Source organism: Mus musculus, chromosome 9 (genome assembly GCF_000001635.26).
Source record: "Mus musculus strain C57BL/6J chromosome 9, GRCm38.p6 C57BL/6J".
NCBI classification, from domain to species: Eukaryota; Metazoa; Chordata; class Mammalia; order Rodentia; family Muridae; genus Mus; species Mus musculus.
The window spans coordinates 100663130-100687824 of NC_000075.6; the positions used below are offsets into that span (position 1 = coordinate 100663130).

The following is a 24695-nucleotide window of genomic DNA, read 5'->3' on the forward strand; positions in this document are numbered from 1 at the left end:
AGGATGTACACAGAGTGATTCATTGGACATACCAAAACACATGGTGCAGATTTTTGGGTAACGTTCTTACCGTACACAATTGTAAACTAGCCATACCAGGGATATGATCTGTTCCCTTAGATTCCTGCTGCTTAGCTGGTGAATGAAGGATGACAGCTACGCACCAAAGGTAAGCAATAGTTTTCTTCATTAAGGCCTTTTATGGACATTGCATGTGTCTGGCTGGACATTAGAGTTCTGGAATATAGTGGTAAATTTCTCCCTTATACATGGAGGATATATTCTTATATCCTTAAGTAGATGCTTGAAACCCAGGAATAGTAGTGATACATATTCTTGTAATAAAAGTTTATTTTTAAAATTAGGTGTAATAAGAGATTAACCATAATAATTAATATCAAATTGGTTAATTTGAACTGAGTATAGATTAGTGATAGGTACTTAGCATGTGTAGGCACTGGTTTAATCACTGTTTCAGTGTTGTATTGCTGTGAAGAGACACCATGACCATGGCAACTCTTAATTGGGTGCTTGTTTACGGTTTGAGGCTTAGTCTATTATGGAAGAGAACACTGTGGGTCACAGGCAGGCATCTGTTGAAGTAGTTGAAAGTTTTACACCGTGATCTTGGGCAGTAGGCACAGAGACAGGCAGCCACGCAAGCAGAGGGGTGGTGGTGGTTGTGGTTAGGGGAGACACAGGCTCACAGAGACACAGAGAGACATTGGGCCTGTTGTTTCTTTTAAAGCCTCAAAGCCCATCTCTATAGATGCACCTCCTCTAACAAAGCCACACCTTCTAATCTTTCTCTGACAGCTCAGCTACTAGGGATAAGCATGCAAATATATGATGGCTCATGGGCCAGTCTCACTCAGACTACTACTAATGTCAACCATTACTGAATAAAATACGACTGCTTGTCTGTTCTCTTTCAAAGTATCTTAGCACACTCTATTATTTTCTTTTTTTTTTTTAAAGTGAAACACATAAATGTGGCTAGCTTTTCTTTAGCATATCTAGTTTTAGTGTGTGATTCTTTTGAGACAGAGTTTTTACTCTGTATCTCAGGTAGCCCTTGACCTGGTAATTCTACCATGTCTCATTTCCAGGTGCTAAATTACAGGTGTGTGTCACCATGCCTGTTCTTTAGTAAATTTGAATTGCCATGACCTTGTACTTATAGGGCTATTACTAAATAAAAGGTACTACTTGAACAAAAGCACTGCAGTTATTTTTGATAACCCAGGATGCTGCTAAGTGACTATTTTACAGTGAATTTGCTGGACAAAGGAATCATTCACATCTTAGGTGAAATGGACTGGGATAGTATCAGATTGCAACATACAATTCAGAGTGGTATAAAACTTAGAAAACTTTTATTTTTGGAATTTCCTATTTAATGTTTTTGCACCATAGTTGACTGAAGTTGAAAATAGTAGAACCTCAATAAAAGGGGACCACGGAGTTGGTACCAGTGACTTTGTTGCTCTATGATTGTTCAGTAAAGGAATTTTTCTTGGAGCTTGTCACTGTTCTGTTCTATAACATCTCTGAACAATTTCTTCCCCTAAGATCTACAAACCAAACTTAACCTTCACATTATAACTCTTTATGATTTTATAATCTAACAGACTTCATTTGAAATTTCAGTGATACAAAGAAGGGATTTGTAATGTGGTTTTCCCAAAGTCATAATAGCTACTGCCTTTTGTCCAGTGACTGTTAAATTACAAAAACACTGCAGATACATTATCTGAAGACTTGGTAAAATTGACATTATTTTTATGTTTTTAGTTGAGCAAGTTGATGTTCAGAGATATACTTATACCTAGTGAATATACTATTTAAGTAGCAAAGCTAAGAAACAAAACCAGTTCTTTCTGGTTCTTTATATGTTAGTACTTTTAGTTACAGGATACAGACATTTAGGATCTTTCTGAAAAGGCAGAATAAGCTTTTCTTATTCTTTAGACAATATTTTCCTATGATAAGTTAGTGTGTAATGATTTTCATTTGATGAAGTAAAGCCTCTCTCCTATTCTCTCTCCTTCCTTCCTATGCTCAGAATTGAACTTAGGTCCTTGAGCATCCTAAGCAAACATGAGGTTCTTTTTCAAAAATAAAATATAGAGCCAGGTGTGTTGATATATTTCTTTAACCTCCGTACTCAGTAGGCAGAGGCAAGTGGATTTCTGTGAGTTCCAGAACAACCAGAGCTACATAATCCACACTTTGTCTCAAAACGAAAACCAACCAACCAACCAAGAGGATAGAATGTGTAGTGTGTCAGCTGGTATTTATTTGTTTGGTCTTTCTCTCTCTCTCTCTCTCTCTCTCTCTCTCTCTCTCTCTCTCTCTCTCTCTATTGTGTCTTGTCTCTCTCTCAATTGTGTCTTGGCAGTATAGTTGAAGCTGGCTTTGAACTTGGAATCCTTTGCCTTAGCCTTCTGAGCTCTGGTATTAGGGTTAAATTTTAGTTAAGAATCACTGTTGTTGGAGTGACTTGGGAAGAGAGAACCTCAATTGAGGAATTGCCTTCATTAGAGTGGCTTGTGGGTATGTCTTTGGTGATTTTTTTTTTATTAGATATTTTCTTTATTTACATTTCAAATGCTATCCCGAAAGTTCCCTATCATCCTCCGCCCCCCCCCCCCCCCGCCCTGCTCCACTATCCACCCACTCCCACTTCTTGGCCCTGGCATTCCCCTGTACTGGGGCATATAAAGTTTGTAATACCAAGGGGCCTCTCTTCCCAGTGATGGCCAACTAGGCCATCTTCTGCTACATATGCAGTTAGAGATATGAACTCTGGGGGTACTGGTTCATATTGTTGTTCTACCTATAGGGTTGCAGACCTCATCAGCTTCTTGGGTGCTTTCTCTAGCTTCTCCATTGGGGGCCCTGTGTTGCATCTTATAGATGACTGTAAGCATCCACTTCTGTATTTGACAGGCACTGTCATAGTCTCATATGAAACAGCTATACCAGGGTCCCTTCAGCAAAATCTTGCTGGCATATGCAATAGTGTCTGGGTTTGGTGGTTGATTATGGGATGGATCCCTGGGTGGGGTAGTCTCTGGATAGTCCATCCTTTTGTGTTAGCTCCAAACTTTGTCTCTGTAATTCCTTTCATGGTTATTTTGTTCCCTATTCTAAGGAGGAATGAAGTATCCACACGTTGGTCATCCCTCTTCTTGATTTTCTTGTGTTTTGCAAATTGTATCTTGGGTATTCTAAGTTTCTGGGCTAATATCCACTTAACAGTGAGTGCACATCTAATGACTTCTTTTGTGATTGGGTTAACTCACTAAGAATGATATCCTCCAGATACATCCATTTGTCCAAGAATTTAATAAATTCATTGTTTTTAATAGCTGAGTAGTACTCCATTGTGTAAATGTACCACATTTTCTGTATCCATTCCTCTGTTGAGGGACATCTGGGTTCTTTCCAGCTTCTGGCCATTATAAATAAGGCTGCTATGAACATAGTGGAGCATGTATCCTTATTACAAGTTGGAACATCTGGGTATATGCCCAGGAGAGGTATTGCTGGATCTACCCGTAGCACTATGTCCAATTTTCTGAGGCACCACCAGACTGATTTCCAGAGTGGTTGTACAAGCTTGCAATTCCACCAGCAATGGAGGAGTGTTCCTCTTTCTCCACATCTTTGCCAGCATCTGCTGTCACCTGAATTTTTGGTCTTAGCCATTCTGACTGGTGTGAGCTGGAATCTCAAGGTTGTTTTGATTTGCATTTCCCTGATGATTAAGGATGTTGAACATTTTTTCAGGTGCTTCTCAGCCATTCTGTATTCCTCAGTTGAGAATTCTTTGTTTAGCTCTGTAACCCATTTTTTAATGGGGTTATTTGAATTTCTGGAGTCCAGCTTCCTGAGTTCTTTGTATATATTGGATATTAGTTCCCTGGTAACATTTTTTAAATTGTTCATTGACGTAGGAGGCCCCACTGTGGGTGGTGCTATCCTTAGGCAGGTGGGCTTGGGCTGTTAAAAAAAAAGTAGCTGAACAAGCCAGTAAGCAGAGTCCCCCTTTCATGGTCTCTGCTTCAGCTCTTGACTCCAGGTCCCTCTCTTGAATTCCTGCCTTTACTACCCTGGATGACGTAAGCCTCTCCAAGGTGCTTTTTGATCAGTGTTCTATCACAGCAACAGAAAGCAAAGCATGTAAAAAAATCCGTTTTACACAAAGAGAACATAATTGTAATATTATCTGGATAAATTACTCATTCCTAAATTGAAGAGAATATTTTAAAATTTCTAAAGATTCACTAACATAAGTTTGGGAATGTTATGTGCGCCAAAACTATTTGTGATAATACTTATATCCTTCTAACTTGTGTAGCCAGAATGGGTTTCTGATATGTTAATTCTGTATACTCATTTATTATGGCTAAGAAAACTTGAGTGAGCCTGAAAGGTTAAGTGCTTCTAATTATTCATAGACTAAGGTTAGAAACCAGCTAGTTATCCTTTTTCTTCAGTGCTTTCTGGCTCAACAACAGGACTAGAGGATAGCATAAGTATTCTGAAGTCAGTTTTTGCAGAACCTGCTCTCTGCAAAGCTTTCTGGACAGAGAAGAAGTTACTTGAGTATACCAAAGTGAGGAACTAGAAGGACTGTCATATAATAGGAGTCTAGAAGAACACACAGCACAACAGGGAAAAGATGGCTTCTTTTCTATAGTAGGGTAACTTTGAATATCTAAAGTGAATTTTTAAGCGTTTAAAGGCAAGACAAAGAATGAAGGATGTAATATGGCAATAAACAGGATTTTTTGTTTGTTTGTTTGTTTGTTTTTTTTGTTTTGTTGTTTTTTTTGTTTTTCGAGACAGGGTTTCTCTGTGTAGCCTTGGCTGTCCTGGAGCTCACTTTGTAGACCAGGCTGGCCTCGAACTCAGAAATCCGCCTGCCTCTGCCTCCCAAGTGCTGGGATTAATGGTGTGTGCCACCACCGCCTGGCTTTGATAGGCTTTTTTAGGCAGGTTTATTTTTGTATTTTAGAATGCATCAAGCCTGTTTGCAATTACTTTCTTAATGGTTCCTCTGAAAATTTTGTAGGAGACTTAAGGATTATTAATTACAGGTTGTAGTGATCAATTTGTCTTTTATTTTAGTGATTTTTCAACGTAATGATTAAGATTGTATTATATCAGTATCCAGCTAAGGGTTTTCAGATCCTAGGTATCCATTTATGACTCCCTCTAGCTAACTGTACGTTTGTGGACCTAGGACACAAAGGAAGATAATTTCAGGAAAATTTCTCAGGTAATTCTTTTTTACTTTGTACCCTTTTCCCATTTCCCAAAAGAGGCCTCAAAAGAAAAAAGAAAAAAAAAATCAAACTAAAATACTCTACCAAGGGAAAGTTATTTGTCAAGAGTTAGGTAATCAAGAAAGCTTTAAAGTAATGAATTTAAAGTGACTTTAACAACTGAAGTTAAGGGAGGCCGGGCATAGATAGCTCTAGTCATGGAGCAAGTGCTTGGCATGATCAAGGCACTGGATTTGGCTCTAAACATTCCCCACTCTAATCACCTTCAAATAAATTGATGCATTTGGTAGGAGAAAAGATACAAAATAATTTTTCTCAGGGGAGAATGGAGGTGGTAAAAATGGAAGTAGGTTATGTTTATAAATAGGTGAAATTTATAACGTAAATTTTGTGTAGTGAGTGAATTATAATACTAAAATGGTGGCCTTATGTAAATGTTATAAAGAAAAAAGTATTCAAACGTAAGTGCTTAAGAGACGATATCCTAGTTAATCTGTGAACAAATGAGGCAAAAAAAAAATCTACCTTAGAAATTTCATTTTGACTTGGAGAGGAGGATACAACTTAAAAATAATTTTAATATAAGTAAGCAAATTAAATGATAGGTGTAAAGTACTCTTGTAAAATAAAGCAGAGCAAGATAAAATCATTGAGTACCTGATGGCAATTTTAAATAGAGATTGAGAATGAGAATTCCCTTTCTTAAAGCTATAGTTGTTGTTAATGATTTCTTATATGTACACATGATTTAAAACAAAAGTATTTTTTGTTAAGTAATTTTCCCCGACCCTGCCTCCCCAAAGGATATGCATAAGTCTTTATTCCTGGAAGTTGTGAATGGGACTTCGGATAATTTCTGCATATTTTAATTAAGGATTTCAGGTGAGGTCAGTTTGGATCAGGATGAAGTCTCAATACAATGAATGATAAGTCACTTTAGAAGAGACTATAGGACATGCAGAGCATTTTTGACAAGCAGTGATTAAAGTTATCCAAGCCATAAGCCAGTTAGCAGACCTCGAACAGGTAAGGATTCTCTTTTTAAGGCTGTTGGGAAAATAAGGCTATGCTCCCACTTTGATTTTAGACTTTTGACCTCCAGAGTTGTGAGACCAATTTGGTGTTTTTGTTTGTTTGTTTGTTTTGTTGTGTTTCTTTGTTTTTGTTTTTTAACTTCATAAAGTCCCATACAAGGCCTTGAGCTTGCTATATAGCCAAGTATGATTTTGAATTTCAACATGTACAACCACTGGCTTATATGTTGTGGGAATTAACTCAGGACTTCCTCCATGCTAGGCATACTATCATTTGAACGATATTCCCAACCCAAATTCTTTTAACTCAGCAGATTTGTATCTGTTGGTTATAGCAGCACAAGAAAACGAATGCAGGCTCATATCATATATATTATTTTGTACCTTTCAGATTTTTACTGTGAGAATCTTTTTACTGGTATGGATAGACTTTTTCTTTATTTAAAGATTTATTTAAGTATGTGTTTGCCTACATGTATGTATGCATGTATGTATGTATGTACACCATGCACATGCAGTGTCCAAGGAAGTGAGAGGAGGGTGTCAGGCTGGTTTATGGAACTGGATTATAGGCAGTCTTGAGTCACTGTGTGGGTGTTTGGAACTAAACCTGGGTCCTTTGCAAGAGCAGCAAGTGCTCTTAACCATTGAGCCATCTCTCCAGCCCCAAGTTTTGTTCTTTTAAACAATTGCATAGTATTTTCATAGGATTATTTATGTATATGATATCCATGTATGATAAGTCTTACGTTAATCTTTGTAGTCCTGTTACAAAGAATCTGAGTTAAGCAGTTAAAAGGAGGAGAAGGGTGTTTGGTTTATGGTTGTAGGCTACGATCTTTTGGCTCATTTCCATTTGGGCTGTGGCGAGGCAGAAACGTCATAGTGGATGCATTGAAGGAGGAGGTGGTTACTTAATTCATGACATCTGAGAAGAGAAGCGAGCCAAGAAGAAACATGGTTCTTCTCTCCATTTTTAAGGTGTCCTAGTAACCTCACTTCCTATTACAGGCCCCATATGTTGAAGTTTTCACAGTCTACTGTAGTGTTATCACCAGTAGAAGGAACTAAACCTTCAGCTCTTGATTTTTTGGGGGGATATTTAGGACTAACATCATAATAAACATAGACATTTAGCTCATCACAGAATTTTAATTCTTTTTAAAAAAACCCATATTTTTGTTGATGCATCTTTTTAATTTGTATTTGCTTGAGGAAGAATCTTAATATACAACCCAGACTAGCCTGCAACTCTGTGTAGCTTAGATTGTCCTTGAACCAACAATCCTTCTACTGGGATTATACATATAATATACTAGGGTTGGCAGCACATTTACTTTTAGATCTTTGTTGTGTAAATGCATTTCTGCTTATTCAATTCTTAGAAAAAATCTTGACATATTCTGCTTAGTTTGCTTTCATAAAAAGCTCCTTTTTATATTCCTACATTCAGGTTGAGTGTTGCTCACTCAATATTATGAATCTTTAATTCCTAATCCTATCAGATAGATGAGAAACGGTGTATTCCTGGTTGGTTTTACTTTTTTCCAGTTAGTAGAGGAATTAAATTCTGTGCAATGCTTGACCATAGAGAAAGCTTTTGGAAAATGAAACTATTATAAAATTAAAGTATAAAAGTAAGCAATTGACAGTTATTTTTATTAGCTTAACCACATATAAAAATGCTATTATTTCTTCCTTCCTTCCCTCCCTCTCTCCCTCCTTCCCTCCTCATGTGTTCCCTTCTTTGTCTTTGCCCTCTCTCTTTCTGTCCTACTCTCTTCCCAAGATCCCAAATGAACTTCCTTTTATAATAATAATAATAATAATGGACTACCATTACTAAGGATATAACTCAGTGGTAGAACATGTGCATAGCTGTCTTAGGACTTCATTGCTGTGATAAGAGACCATGTCCAAGGCAACTCTTGTAAAGGAAAAATTTAGTTGTGGCTGGTTTATAGTTTCTGAGGTTCAGTCCATTGTCATCATGGCAGGAAACATGGCAATGTCCAGACAGACATGGTGCTCAAGAAGGAGCTGAGAGTTGTGCATCTTGATCTGACTGCAGCCAGGAGAGACAACTATGGATCACACTGGGCAGAGCTTGCCTTGCCCAGTGTGACACACTTGCCTTGCCTTCACAGTGACATACTTCTCTAACAAGGTGAGGGAGTGCCCTCATAGAGTTAGGGGGAGGGAGGATGGGTAGGGGGTTTTCAGAAGGGAGAACTGGAAAGAGGATAACATTTGAAATGTAAATAAAGAAAATATCCAATAAAAGAAAAAAAATTCTTCCTCTGATATCTTAGACTAATGTCTGCTGATCTTCACGTCTGTGAAAGGGCCTGGTTTTTAATAGCCTCTGCATATAGTTATTCTAATAAATAGTTTGCTTGTTCTAGAGTATTCTATGGGTTTTGTGAATTTCATTTAATTTTAAATATATTATGTGTGTGTATGTGTATGAGTGTGTGTATGAATGTTGTGGAATGCTACAGGATTCAAGCGATCATTTTCTGTACTTTTATATAGCTGTAATATATTTATACATTCATATTCCTACCCCTATTCTGTATTTATTTATCTATTTATTTACTTACTTACTTATGGTTTGTTTGTTTGTTTCAAGACAGGGTTTCTTTGTATAGCCCTGGCTGTCTTGGAACTCATTTGGTAAATCAGGCTGGCCTCAAACTCACATAGATCCACCTGCCTCTCTATCCTGAGTGTTGAGATTAAACTCATGTGCTACCACTGCCTGGCCAGTTTTACTTTGAGAACAGGGTCTTGCTATATAGCTTGGGCCAGCTTAGACTCAGTGTGTATTTCATTTTGTCCTTGAACTCATGATCCTTCTCTTCCTTCCAGTGTACGTGAGCTGGAAAAAAATTGTCTTTCTCACTTAAAAAAAGTCTATACAGAAGAAAGGGAATGAAAAATGATACTGCCTTAGTTAAATAAGAAAATTTAAAAAACTTTGGAATTGGCTATGCTATGACAGGTTACCTGATGAAAGCAAAGGAGTCAGTTTTTTAAAGTTTCTGTCTTAATATTAGGCTACTGTATATATAGTCATGGGATAATAAGGAAATGCACTAGACTTTTGTTTTTGTTTTTTGTTTTTCAGACAGAATTTCTCAGTGTAGACTTGGCTGGCCTCTAATTAACAGAGATCCACCTACATTTTCCTCTGGAGTGCTGGGATTAATGGCACATGCCACGACTACCTGGCTGACCAGTGTTTTTATATTGAAAAAAATTGATTTTCTGGGTAAACATTAAAAATACTTAAGATAATGTAGAAATAATCACAGCCAGGCATTATCTCCTTCTAAAACCAAGTGAGTTACTTAGGAATATAAAGAGACTGTTTTTTAAGAGTTGATTTCCCCATTTTTCCTGCTCCCTGCTTTTTTCCTGACAGTAGAAAGGAAAATATTCTTAATTACACCAGAAAATGATCAGAGCCAGGCATGGTAGTAGCTCATGCCTATAATCCTAGAACATAAGTTGAGACAGGAGAATATAGAGAGGACTAGGCCAATGTACAGTTTCTAGTGAGTTCAAGGTCAGTCTGACCTTCAGTATGAGACACTGTCATTAAAAACAACCAACCAACTTTTCTTTCTTTTACATTACCCACAAAATGATGAATTAGCAAATAATAGATTGAAGTCTTGAACTAGCTAGTACATAGGCAATAATTAACATGTTTTGCAAAACAGGAAGCTTAGTTCTGTTGGAATGTTTGTGTAGGCCAGTGATACTCAGCCTCTGGGGTCTCAACCCCTTTGGGTGTGTGTCCGTGTCCACTGACACTTTCACAGGGGCAGCTTGAGACCAATGGAGAACACAGATATATTATGATTCATAATGGTAGGAAAATTACAGTTATGAAGTAGCAGTGAAAGTAATTTTATGGTTGGGGGTCACCACAACATGAACTGTATTAAAGGGTTGCAGCATTAGGAAGGTTGAGACCCACTGATGCATACAAATAGGAAACAGTTTTCTTGATTTATCACTAAGACAGGTGTGGTTGGGTTGATACAGAAGCTAGGTAATAAAGATACTTACTTAGAGTCTCCATGGGAACATCATCTTTGTCAACACTTGTTCTTTTCAGCCCTGTACAGGTTTTTATGGGAAACTACAAGATTCAAATAATTTTCTGTGCTGTTTATATGGTTTAAAATAACAACTCAAAAAGATGGTTTCTTTATATATTTATTTAGTATTAGATGATATGAAACAGAATTCTAAGAAGAAAGGGTTGTACCTTGAGAGAATAAGAGGTCATCAAGAAAAATTAATTTTCAGTTATCTTAGGAATCAATAGATACTCGTGTGTGGCTGGGTTAGTCAATAGTCCTTAGGAATTGACTGAAACCTAATAGTATTAGAAGATGCGAGAGTTACAGGTTTAAGTACTGGCTTTGTTACTTTTCAGTTTCAGGCCATCACCTTCTTATATCCTCTATAAGTTAAATATAGTTAAAATTTTCTGTATATTATAAATGATAGCTGTGATTGGAGAATATATCTGAAAGTATTTTATAAGTGATATAGTTTATGTCAACTTCAAACAAATGTAGAAATACCTGGGTGTAGAAATGTCAGGACTGGTGAGATAGCTCAGGGATTAAAGAGCACTACTCTCTCAGAGGACCTGAGTTTAGTTCCCAGCACTCACATGACCACTCATAACTGTCATCACTGTAACTCTAGGTCCAGGGACTCCAATGCTCTCGTCCCAGGATGCTGCATGCATATGGTGCATATGGTGCACATAACTCACACAAACCACATACATACATACATTAAAAAAAAAGATAAAATGAAAACCTTTACAAAGGTTTCTAAAAACAGAGAAAATGTTAATTGAGAAGTTTCCTTTCTCAGATTGGCCTATGAACATGTTTATGATGCCTCCCCTCCCCTCCCCTCCCCTCCCCTCCCCTCCCCCTCTCCTCCTCCTCCCCTCCCCCTCTCCTCTCCTTGTTCTCTCCTCTCCTCTCCTTGTTCTGTCCTCTCCTTCTCTCCTTGTTCTCTTCTTTTTTCTTCCCCTAGACAGGGTTTCTCTGTATAGCCCTGGCTGTCCGGGAACACACTCTGTAGACCAGGCTGGTCTCAAACTCAGAAATCCACCTGCCTCTGCCTCCCAAGTGCTGGGATTAATGGCGTGCACCACCACTGCCCAGCTATGATGCATTTTCTTGATTGTTGATTAATGTTGGAGGGCCTGGCCCACTGTGGTCATGCCATCTTGGGCCAGATGGAGATAGACAGTAATCTCTAAGGCAAATAAACCCTTTCTTCTTTTGATCATGGAGTTTATCATAGTTGAAAGCAAGCTAGATCAGTGGTTCCCTTTTGTTAGGAGAAATGAGGAAAAAGGAAAAGAGATGACTATAAATTAGATACTTAATAATTCCAAATTTTGTAATTTCAAATAATGTTTTATGGTTTTGTGAAAGAGTATTGTGGTAGAATGGTTGATTATAGATGATGTTGACAATGTGTTCAAACTATTTCACTGTTTCAAAAGGATTTAAGCAAGAACTACAACAAAAACAAAATGAACAAGATCTGTGTTGTTAGTACATAAACATTTGTTAATAATGAGGTTTTTATATAATGTGCATTTCTTTATAAAGAAAAGTAATCTTGTGGTTGGTGAATGTGGTGAGCTAAGTAAGAATAGTAAATCTGAGGCTGGTATATAATTCAGAGGCGATCCTGTCTTCTCCCTAGAAAGAGAAAAAAGTAAAAATATAACTATGGGTATACGACTTGTGATAAATGAATATATACTTCTAACATTTCTTAAGACTGGGTATCTTTTCAGGGACTACAATCTGATGAGGACTTTTTGGTGTATTTATTCTATGTTCTTTTTGTATGGTTCTACATTTTAAAATATCTGGCTTTTGTGTATCATTCTAGGAAGTTCAAGTAGATGATGTTTGCCATTAATAAAAATAAGATACCACATCATGGAAATAGTCATTTTTGTTACTGATATTTGTAACAGAATGACTATTTATTTAAGCAAATGGGATATCATTAGGCTACTAACATTAGAATTGGAGTGTTAAAACTTTGGAGCCTCAGATTGGAGAAATGGCTCAGTGGGAAAGCAAGCTTGCTTTTTAGTTATGATCTCAATACCCACTTAAGAAATCTAAGCATCCCAGGTCTCACAGCCTGGCTCCAAGGGGGAGCCCAGACAGGAAGATAGCTGGTATTTTCTGGTTTCCAGCCTAGCTAAGGAAATAAAAGCTGCAGGTGGAGGGACCCAGCCTCACAGGAATAGATGGAGAGCGATAGCAGCATCATCTTGTGCAAGTATGGCATTTGATTCATGGCCTGGGTAGTGGTAGCACATGGTTTTAATCCCAGCACTTAGGAGAGGAGGCAGAAGCAGGAGGATCAGACTGGTTTATAGATGAAGTTCCAGGACAGTCAGAGCTACACACAAGTCCTGTCCTGAAAAAAAAAGAAGAAAAAAAAAGATATCTGATGCCCTACCCGAGACTTAGTATATTAAAATTAACCTTGGCTGCATAGTAGAATCACTTTAGGATTTAAAAACCTATTGATGACAGGCTCCTACCCCCAGCTAATGTTTCATTGGTATAGAATTTTAAAACTGTGTTAGTCATCTGGAGAGTCATAAACTGGAGAGTTTGCTATTTATGTAGTTAGAAGTGGCCTTCTGTTTTTGTGTTTCTAACAAGTTCTCAAATAAGTCAGATGTTTCTAATCCAGGGATCACACTTTGAGAATTTTGTCCTGATTAGGGATGAGGCCCACTTGCTTTATTTGGAGAATACATATTTTAAGTAAGTTTTAACTTACAAAGTTTTAAAGATAATTTAGCAATGTGTATTTAAGATTTCCTTCCTTCCTTCCTTCCTTCCTTCCTTCCTTCCTTCCTTCCTTCCTTCCTTCCTTCCTTTCTCTCTCTTTCCTTTCTTTCTTTCTCTTTCTTTCTTTCTTTCTTTCTTTCTTTCTTTCTTTCTTTCTTTCTTTCTTTCTTTCTTTCTTTCTTCCTTTCTTTCTCTCTTCCTTTCTTTCTCTCTTCCTTTCTTTCCCTCCCTCCCTCCCTCCCTCCCTCCCTCCCTCCCTCCCTTCTTTCTTTCTTTCTTTCTTTCTTTCTTTCTTTCTTTCTTTCTTTCTTTCTTTCTCTTTCCCTCTCCCTCCCTCTTTCTCCCCTCCCCTCCCCTCCCCTCCCTCCCTCCCTCCCTCCCTCCCTCTCTCTCTTTCTTTCTTTCGAATTTACTTATTTTTATGTATGTGAGTATGCTGTTGTTGTCTTCAGATAAACCAGAAGAGGGCATCGGATCTCATTACAGAGAGAACCACCCTGTGGTTGCTGGGAATTGAACCCAGGACCTCTGGAAGAGCAGTCAGTGCTCTTAACTGCTGAGCCATCTCTCCAGCTCGTATTTAAGATTTCTTGATGTCTTTTATGGTTTATAGTTTGTCTTTTTTAGCAGTGAGTAATGTTCTGTATTGTCTGATTATATCTTTCCAGGTAGCTACTGAAGTACATCTTTTTATTTATTTATTTATTTATTTATTTATTTATTTATTTATTTTTCAAGACAGGTTTTCTCTGTAGCCTTGGCTGGCCTTGAACTCATAAATCCGCCTGCCTCTGTCTCCCAAGTGCTGGGATTAAAGGCATGCGCCACCACTGCCCGGCCAAGTACATCTTGATTGTTGGCAAGTTTTAGCAATCATAAGTAAAACTAATACTAACTTTTGTACTTATGATCATTAGGGAAATTGCTGTATAGTATTTTGTTTTCTGTGTGCCTTTATTCAGTTTTTGGTCAATTTGACACAAGCCAGTGTCATCTAAGAAGAAACTTAAATTGGGAAAGTGCCTCCATTAGTTTGGTCTGTAAGTCTGTGGGGACTTTTTTCCCCTTGGTTAGTGATTGTTGTATAAGAGCCCAGGTACCATTCCTGAAGAGGTCTTTGGGTGTATAAGAAAATAAACTGGGAGTTAAAGAGATGGCTCAGTGCTTAAGAGCAGGGGGTGCTCTTTCAGAAGACCTAGGTTTAGTTCCCCACACCACATTACAGCTCAAAACTATCTGTAAGTCCAGTTCCAGCAGAAGTATACTTTAGTGGTGGTTGAGTTATGTAAATCATCTCATGTCTCTTTATTTTTTAACTATATCAGAAGTCACTGAAGATGTATTCATGATTTTTTCCTTTTAGATTTTGTTCTATGCTTGAATCAATGAGTGATTGTCTTTTCATTTCAATGCATTATTTTTAATTAAATTCCTACCTTAACAGACCATGTTTTTTCAGAGCTGTTCTTCCATAGTTTATCATAACGTTTTTTATTAATGCTCACTGGAGGTATAGTTTAGTGGAAGAATGCCTTGTGCTTGATCTCCAGTACTGGCAGTACTGAAAGTCTTTGTTAGATCTGGTAACAAAATCAAGTAAAAGAAATAAAAAGAAACAAAATAAGTCACATTGCTCAGTTTCCTAACAAATGATTTTCCTACCAAATCCACCAAAAGTATGTATTGCTGATGAACAAATTCAGTGAAGTGGCTCAAGTAAAAATCCCCACGTAACTCTTGAAGCTCTCACCTTTCTTACTCTCCAGCCCCCCTTAGCCCCCCTTCTCTCTTTTCTACCCCCTAACCCCCCATGTGGCCATGGTCAGTCCCTCTTTCTACCTTCTCTCCTTCCCCCTGCCTTTCTACAATAAAACCATAACCTTGCATTCGTAAATGTTTTCATTTGGTGACCTTGGGTTCATATATTACATTTTTAATTAATTAAATGGCGATTCTAGAAGTTTTCTTTTCATAGGTTTGGGAAAACTAAGAATTGTGTAATTATTTGCTTTTTATCACAGTTGTATTTTATGATTCTTTTTATCACAGTTACTATTATATGATTCTATAAAATAGAAATAATTGGTAAATAATTTGGCTAAAATCTTCAGGTATTAAGTTATTTAAAATTTCTAGAAAAGTATATGATGTATTCCAGTCATTTTTGTGCTACCAAAAAAAGCCATAATTTTAGCTGTTTTAAAAATGTTAAGTAGGATATTATACCTTAACAGGTAGAATTTTTTAGAGACTAAATTTATAAGTGTAGTTTTGCCAATAGTTCAAAAGATATTTTCTTTTTTGCTTTTTGCCATGTTAGGCAGCAAGACCAAGGCCTTGATGTGTTCTTGGCAAGTGTTCTGCTACTAAATTACACACAGTAGCTTTAAGATATTTTTTTTTGTATTGTAATGCAGCTCACATTGTGAGTAAAATCACTGCCCATGAGACTTAAGATTAAAAAAAATTAATCCAAAACTCTTATAATTTGTATTACTATTGACTAACTTGGTTTTTTGAGACAGGGTTTCTCTGTATAGCCTTGGCTGTCCTGGAATTCACTCTGTAGACTGGCCTAGAACTCAGAAATTGGCCTGCCTCTGCCTCCCAAGTGCTTGGGTTAAAGGCTGGAGCCATCACTGCCCAGCAATTTTTTTTTTTTAAATTGGATATTTTATTTGTTTACATTTCAAATGTTATCCCCTTTCCTGGTTTCCCCTCTGCAAACTCCCTATCCCATCTCCCTTACCCTGCTTCTATGAGGGTGCTCCCCCACCCACCCACCTACTCCTGCATCACTACCCTAGCATTCCTCTACACTGGGGTATCAAGCCTTCACAGGAACAAAGGGCCTCCCCTCCCACTGATGCCAGATAAGGCCCCTTCAGCTCCTTCAGTCCTTCTCCTATCTCCTCCATTGGGGTTCCTATCCTCAGTCAGATGGTTGGCTGTGAGCATCTGCATCTGTATTGATCAGAATCTGGCATAGCCTCTCAGGAGACAGGTTTTGTGTCTGCATGTGGGATGGATTTCCAGATGGGGCAGTCTCTATTCCACTCTATGTTCCTGTATTTCCTTTAGACAGGAGCAATTCTGGGCTAAACTTTTAGAGATGGGTGGGTGGCCCCATCCCTCAACTGAGGGGCTATGCCTAACCTTTGGATATGGTCTCCCTCCCCTTTTTGGGGTATTTCAGAAAGTGTCATCCCCATGGGGTCCTGAGAGGCTCTTGCTTTTTTGGCATTTGGGACTTTCTGGTTGCTACCCCCAGTTCCTCATCCCCCATTGCTACACACCTCTGTTCAATTTCCTGACCCTCTGTACATCTCCTCCATCTCTTCCCATACCTGATTCTGCCCCTTTCCCCTTCCCCCTCCTCTCTTCCTCTCAAGTCCCTCCCACTCTCTATTTGATTATATTGTTCCCCCTTCTAAGTAGGACTGAAGCATCCATTCTTTGGCCTTTCTTCCTCGAGCTTCATGTGGTCTGGGAGATGTATCTTGGGTATTGCATGTTCTTTGCCTAATACCCACTTATCGGTGAGTGCATACCTCGTGTGTTCTTTTGTGATTAAGTTACCTCACTCAGGATGATATTTTCTAGATCAATCCATTTGTCTGCAAATTTCATGAATTTTGAACTTTAATTTTTTTTAAGTCTTGATGTCTTATGTTCAAGCAGATTTTGTAGAAAAATAATAGAGCTTCTCTAGTTAATAAAAGCCGCAGTACTTTTTAATTACTTTTTACTAGCTTAAACAGTCTGCCTGGGAACTAACCATGCAGAGCTCTAGAACTCTCTATTAGAAGCATTTTGTATGGGTTTGTCATCTCAGGTCTCACATACTCATTTGGAGGAGTTTGAATTTGAGGCCAGCCTGGGAACGCAGAAAATTTGAGTTTTAAACTAACAGACAAACTCTGATAGTTGTTAATTTTTTTCTTCTCTCCTTTGGTCATAAATGTATTCATGTATGTCTGAACATTTGAGTGCTGGTGTATTTGTCTGTGTGTAGAGACTAGAAGTTGGTATTGGATATATTCCTCAGTTGCTCTCTACCTTATATTATTATTATTATTATTATTATTATTATTATTATTATTATTATTATTATTATTTTGCTGGAGTTAACTAATTCACCTACTTGGGTTCTTTCTCTGTAGTGCTAGGTAGGGATTATAGGCATGCATTACCTTGCTATTTACATGGGCAATAGAGAGCTGAACTAAGGCACTTTACCAGCTGAGAATCTTCCCTATCCTCATTAAATTTCTTTAATGACTGCAGAATGTTATATCTGTGACAGCCATGGAAGAGTTCTGTTTAGATCTCCCTTGAAAAACCTGTACCTTAAGGACAGACAGCTTTAGCTGAGATTCGCTTCAGATTTGCTGCATCATTCAGTCCAAGCCATGTATTCCCTGGGTAGCTTCTTTTCACTTACTGAGCATAGCATTAGCCATTTCTGCCTAATGTGGGACTTCTTTTTGGGCAGTCCAGAATGAGTTCCCTGTAAAATGGTAGTTGAGGACTGTACTAGTTTGAGGCTGTTTTTACTTAATTCTCCCTTTTTATTGCTGTACTTTTTATAGCTGACTGGCCTATGTCACAGCCTTAAGTTTTTTTGTTTGTTTATTCTCTTGTTGTTTCTCTTCTCATTCTTCCATAAACACTTCTCATGATATTTCTTTTACATACATAGCTTCGGTCTTGATTCTGTTTCCCAGAAATCATGAATCAACACACATTTTTTTTTTAAATTAAAATTTTAAGTTCTATAGTCAACGTTTTAAAAAAAATAACATAGAAATGTAAAAAAACAAGGACAGTAATCACTCTTTTCCAAGACTACAGAAAAGCTATTTAGAAATCCTTATTAGTAAACATTTGTCCTTATTTCACCTGTGTCCTAATTTTTGAACCTTTAGGTAGTGTCTATTATTCTTTAAGTGCTGAAATATAGGGAATTAGTACATTTAACATTCTTTAACTGTTCCCTCATCTTGTCACTTGTTCACATTAGTTATCTTTTTGACTCTGTGAAGGCTTATGTTTATAAATAGTTACATATTATATAATTATCTATAATTTATACTATGCTTTGAATAATTCTTTGAAAAATCAGTAATTGCTATTATAATTGTATAAATATAAATAAGCCCAGAACCAAGTAATTTGTTGAGACTTTGTAGAAGGAATGTAGTGCCTTCTGTTTTAGGTCTGTCAGGGAAATTGTCTTTTTCTAGGTGTTCAGCTTTCTGCACCCTATGCTATTACTCCTGTTGTCTATCAGTGCTTAAGAGCACAAGCTATATTTAGGTTTGAATGCCAGTAGCAACAGTTACTGACAGTGAGCTGGGCATGGTATTAAATGCTCGTAATCCCATTACTTGAATAGTGGAGGGAGGAGGTTTAGGAGTTCAAGACTACTCTTCCCTATAGTGAGTTCCAGGACCCATTTTATATGAAATGTGTATGGATCACAGAACTTCTTAGCCCTGTGGTAAGCAGCATTGGCACCTTTATTTTTTGTCCCCGCTGCTGCTACTTTGTATGTACTGAATCACATTGGCAGAAAATTTTAAGACAAGCAAGGAAACACAAGAAAAAGAAAAGACTCCCAATGTAAATGACAAAAATCAGTTACTGGTCATGCAATCTTAGGCAAATTAAAATCTTTAATTTTTGTGACTCAGTTGTTTTTATGCTAGGTTTTATAAATACTGTTACAAAGAACCATAAATGGAGTAATTTAAAAATGTCCATTTATGCGAGGCAATGGTGGCACAGGACTTTTATCCCAGCACTTGGGAGGCAAAGGCAGATCTTGAGTTCAAGGTCAGCCTGGTTTATAGAGTGAGTTCTAGGACAGATAGGGCTACACAGAAACCCTGTCTTGAAGAGTGTGTTTGGTACAGAACAAAACTGTCAGTTTATATCTCATCTTGTCCATTGATCTTTTCTTAGCATCTAGGAAGGTCTAAAGGAGTTAGCTCCTTTTGGAGGCTCTAGAGGTATCAGATTCCTTAACCACTCAGATTGTTGGCAGAAATGATTTCTGTGTGCCTAAGTATTCCTGAGGTTCTCTTTCTGTGTTGGATGTTGGTCTGGAAAAGAGATATTGCTCAATTCCTAAGGGTACCTGCAGCTTTCATTTATGACTCCTTTCATCTCAGAGCAATAAAGGGTAAGGTTCCTCTAAAGCTTCAAGTTTTTCATGTGCTTTTTCCTCCTGCATCTCTTTGATTTATTTGCTTATTTCCTCTTCTCTTCAGGGCCAGTGTGATTGATTATATTGGTTACAAAGATAATTTTCCTATTTTGATGTCTCCTGATCTTTTGCCATGTACTTTAATACATAACAGTAGCACAGGGGGCAAAAGATAAAGTGCCAAGTGCATCCTGAGAGGTTCTGAGATCTATGTGTTTCATAGACAACACGAGTCTACCTTGTCCCAAGGTCCCTGTAGGCTTTTTTTTTTTTTTTTTTGTTTTTTGTTTTTTGTTTTTTTTTTTTTGAGACAGGGTTTCTCTGTATAGCCCTGGGTGTCTTGGAACTCACTTTGTAGACCAGGCTGGCCTTGAACTCAGAAATCCGCCTGCCTCTGCCTCCTGAGTGCTGGGACTAAAGGCGTGCGCCACCACTGCCCAGCGGTCCCTGTCATTCTTATGACAACCCAAAGTCTCATCTAAATTACATAAGTCAGAAGTTTTAAATCTTATCTAAATATTTAAGTGAAATACGGGTGATGTTCTTGTAAGTATGAACTTGTGGAACAAAGAAAACAAGCTAACTTTTCCCAAAATACAGAACAGGGACAGATACAGATATGGTTCAAAAAGGAAGGGCAAAAGGAATTGTTAGTTCTAAGTAGTTTAGGAATCCAGCTGGAGAAACTCCACAAATTCCATGACTTAGGAGTAATCCTTTGTGATTTGCAGCTTTCCTCTAAATTCTCTTAACCACTTGCTTGTTCTAAAGTATGGGCGATAGCATTTGCTTCTTAGGATTGTTGGGGTATATAAGGCAAATTAGTAAGACCATGTTTGGCAGATAGTAAGCATTAAATAGCTTTATTATTAGCATCATTATTCATAACACCTGTCTGCCTGCCTGTCCGTCTATATGTACATTTCTCTGTATCTACTTTTAAAAGAGAAATATCAGCCATTTTATTCTCTTGCGTAGTTTTTATGTAGTCTTTATAGATAAAGTAGTTTCTCCTTTTTGGGGGATTTGTGTTTAGTGTTTGTTTTTTGTTTTGTTTGTTTGTTTGTTTTACCTTTGTGTAAAACTAAATAGTATCTTGCTCTTTCAAAACCAGGCTAGGAAATTGGCATACTAACCAAGTCAGCCAAAGGAAGAAAGGAAAGTATGATATAGAGCAGTGGTTGTTAGTTTGCTAGGGTTAGGTTATAGATTGGAAGCCATGCTTATTTATTCGCAGAAGCTTCATGGATAGTAGCTAAGGATAAAGAATATAGAGTCAGGCTGACTTTGAACAACTAAGTGAGATATTAGGTAAGTTTCTTTTCTGTTCCCCAGTTTTGCCACCAATAGAATGGAGATGGTAGTGTGTATACTTACGCCATTGGGATATGCCAATTAATGTGTGTAATTTGGTAGGAATCAAAAGATAATAGTATTAATACTGTTTTAGGTTTTGAGTTCAGTGTTTTCTCATATCCCAAATTTATGTAAATTCAGGGTATAGAAAGATGAAATAGAAGGGAAGTTTTTATACTGAGAGACCCCTCTCCCCACCACTATTTTTCACAATTTAGAGTCATAATATCCTTTGAGACAGGAATTTTCAAGGACATTAATACACAGTTCATTAATATACTTCAGTAAATGGGCCTTTTCAGGTTGTTATAAGATGCTAGGAACCAAACTAGGCTTTTCTATAGTAGCTTATTGCTAGATTTCTTTTTTAACAGTTACTTATATAAAAGTTTCTTATTATGGGTGCTTTCTGGATCTGTCTGATGTATAAATAATGACATGAGACTTCTGTTATAGTTCATAGCTTAGGCTTTTTGTTGGGGCTGTCTTCCAGATGCCATTTTAACTTTGCCCAACTCTTCTAGCCTATGACCCACCATGTAGTATCTCTCTGCTCCTGAGTGGTCTGTGTCTGTCTCCTCCATGTTCTCCTCTGAATTTCAGTTTACTTTATTCTGACTTGAACGATTCTCTAATTTCTGTTGTATCAATTACAACCTAGCATTCCATCTCTCTGTCCTCTTACTGGAAGTTCTGCCCTTCTCCTTCTTGACCCAGCTATTGGCTGTTAATTCTTTATTACAACCAGTCAGTAGTGAGACAACCTCCGATACATTCCTAGATTGCCTGTATGCATGTGAGGATGGACTAATGTTAACAAAATAGAGAACTGGCTATTGTCCATAGAAATGACAGTGATGAGAATCTTGCCAGCACTGAGCTCTTTGATGATACTGAACGAACAATTAAAAATAGAGACACACAACAATTTGAGGAAGGTCACTCCAACAGTTTCTCTTTGTCATCTTCATTATATTCCCTTCCTAAACTTCTGTTTTAGTAACTACAGTAGTCTCTAGCTGTTAATCCATTCTTTGAAGTTTTTGAAAATTTAAAGTTATAGTAATTATATGTAAATAGAATCTTCTGTCACATTTAAGTTTCTGGAGCTTGTTAATAAAAAGTTCTTTATCTAAATTATCCTGTTGGGAGTACCTCCCCTAACATGGTGAGCAATACCATGAATTTATGCATTCTGTTTACTTGAACTATAGAAAAATTGCTTTTTGAGGCTGTTTTTTGTTTTGTTTTGTTTTGGTTTTTCGAGACAGGGTCAGGCTGGCCTCGAACTCAGAAATCTGACTGCCTCTGCCTCCCAGGCGCTGGGATTAAAGGCGTGTGCTACCACGCCCGGCTGAGGCTAAGTTTTTAAATTGTGGACATTCACAAACTATTTCGTTGGCACTGTTTTGCAAAGAACAGGTTATGTTTTGGATGTTTCATATCCCCAGCATTGCAAAAATTATTCAAAGAATAAAGTTTTTTGTTACAGAGTTGAATAGTGACTGCTGATAAATCCTAGCTAGCTGTACGTCTTTTTTAAAAATCAGGAATCTATGGGAAGTGATCTCAATTATCAGTGAATTACAAAAATATTTCTTTTAAATAGTCCAATGTCTTGTGGTGTTCACATTGACCAAATATTGAAAAACATTTTGGTAAACCACATTTAGGCCAACTTTCTCATTAATATGGCTTCATGACAGTTTGACAGTATATTGTGGCATATGTTCATTCATTATCCTTGATGTTTCATTTGCTAAAAATAGTCCTAAAAATTCCTTAAAGCAGTTTTGTTCTTTAAAAAGCATAGTGTTCAACTGTCACATCTTATTAATTATAGGCTTCATTTTGAAAAATAAATCACAATAGAATTTTAGGTCAAGTGTATCAAATGTCCCTTTTGTTAAGAGATTGTTGCCTTTTTAAGGTAGTTTCTCTTTCATTTGGATAATGTGCTGTGTTGAGCTTTGGTTGTTAATTGATAGATGTGGTATCCTCTCTGTGAGAGCTTTTAAAATGCATAACACGTATTTCAGAAAGCAGCTGTTGCTATGGCAACTCTCGGGGTCACTTGCAGCTCAGCTTACATGATTGGCTGTTAATGGAGCCTAATATGCTTGAGAAGAGAATTGAGCAAATGAAAGAGGGTTTGAAGGAATCCTCTTAAACCACTTGAAGTTTAACAAAATAGCACTCAAAAATTTAACACTTATATTACTGTTACTCAGTTTTATATGAGTGATTTTATGAGTAATGACAAGTTCTGAAAAATAATTTTTATAAACTCTTAAGAATGTTGGAATCTTGTTACTATTTTCCCTCACATACTGTTGTTTAAAGAAACACAGCTGTCAGTCATGTTCTGCGCTCTACACTCAAACCTCTGAGAAGTTAATTGAATTGAGGCATGAGAAGGTTGTTAATTGTATGGGGCCAGAACAAGTAGTAAAACCAGGAATAGTGTCTACATTTAGTGTAGTTATGTGAATTAGGTTAGAGTCACTTTTTATTCAGATTCTTAAGATAGTTCCATGAATACCTGCCTCTCTTATGGGAGTGTTTGAATGGTATAGGAAGAGATGGTGCAGTGTACTTTGAATTTTGAGGTTGATACAGTAAACACAATTAAGCATAAGAATTTCTAGAAATTCTGTCAAGCTGGCTCAGTGGGCAAAGGCTCTTGCCACCAAAACTGATAACCTGAATTCAACCTCTGAGACCACCATGGTGGAGGAATAGTCCTTATTCCTACAAGTTGTTCTGTAACCCCCTCCAAGTGCATCATGGCATGGAGTGTGTGCACTTGTATCCCCCGCCCCCAGATGTAGTGAACAGTTTAAAAAGAACTGGCATAATGAAAATGAATCATGTAGAATGGCACCAGTAATGTCAACCTTGTTAAATGACAGTTTTCATCTGTGTCCACCTACTATCACTTCTATAACTACGGTATTAATAATAGAGTGTCTTGCCGGGGGGTGGTGGCGGCGCACACCTTTAGTCCAAGCACTTGGGAGGCAGAGGTAGGCGGATTTCTGAGTTCAAGGCCAGCCTGGTCAACAAAGTGAGTTTCAGGACAGCCAGGGTGTCTTCATTTTAGCTATTAGATAATAGTATATGTAATTAAAATTAGGTTGTTATTCAGGTGATGTTTGGAGAATAATAACATCTCTTCAGAAATTATTTTATTTTGTAAAAGTGACTTGGTTGTCTAGGGCAGAAGGTATTGGAAATAGAACTAAAATATGGGACTTATTATATCTGTTTCTACCTCTAGAGCTTTAAAAAATTGATTATACATATAGACCAAGACATTGAGAGACAGAGTCAGGAGGATTGTGAGCTTGAGGCAAGTCTGAGCTACATAACAAGACCCTGGGCTTGGGAATGTAATGTGCTCAGTGGTAGTATATGTCTAAAATGAACAAGACCTTGTGGCTTCCCCAGCATAAAAAACAAACAAAAGATTATGGTGTAGTGCTTAAACCGATGCACCAGATTTTACTCTGCTGGTATATTTTGTTATTTGATTTTTGACTTTGTTGTCAGAAATAGCAATAATTACCTTTGATTTATTAAAGAGATATTTAGAAATTTTTAATCATTTTGTTTTTAAATGGTACTGTTCAAGTGATTAAGTGATTCTACATCCTGTTCTACTGAGACAATAATAGAAGTACTAGATTATGTTGTTACCTGGTAAAATTAACAGTTCTCTTTGATATTAGGAAAAATAAAGTTCAAGAAGTTAACATTAGTCTTAGAGTGCTACTATTAGTAACATTTTAAAAAAGCTTATTCTCTCTCTATAGGAGTATACATAGAGTAGATCATTCTTTATATGTGCACTTACAATTTTCCCTCTATAGGCATTTCAACTTTAATTTTTCATGAACATTCTTTGACTTAATTTAGGTTT

General features: G+C 37.2%; 1 protein-coding gene across 8 annotated transcripts in view; it reads left to right on the forward strand.

Annotated features, from left to right (window-relative positions):
- Positions 1 to 24695, forward strand: part of Stag1 (stromal antigen 1) — a 360836-nt gene that overhangs the window by 65421 nt on the left and 270720 nt on the right. Inside the window, exon 2 of one of the 8 annotated variants that reach the window (XM_006510923.3) lies at positions 121 to 169. The exons of the other annotated variants lie outside the window; for them this stretch is intronic. The gene's annotated coding sequence lies outside the window, so the exon portion shown is untranslated. The remainder of the gene's footprint in view (positions 1 to 120; positions 170 to 24695) is intronic. 8 annotated transcript variants of the gene reach the window in all.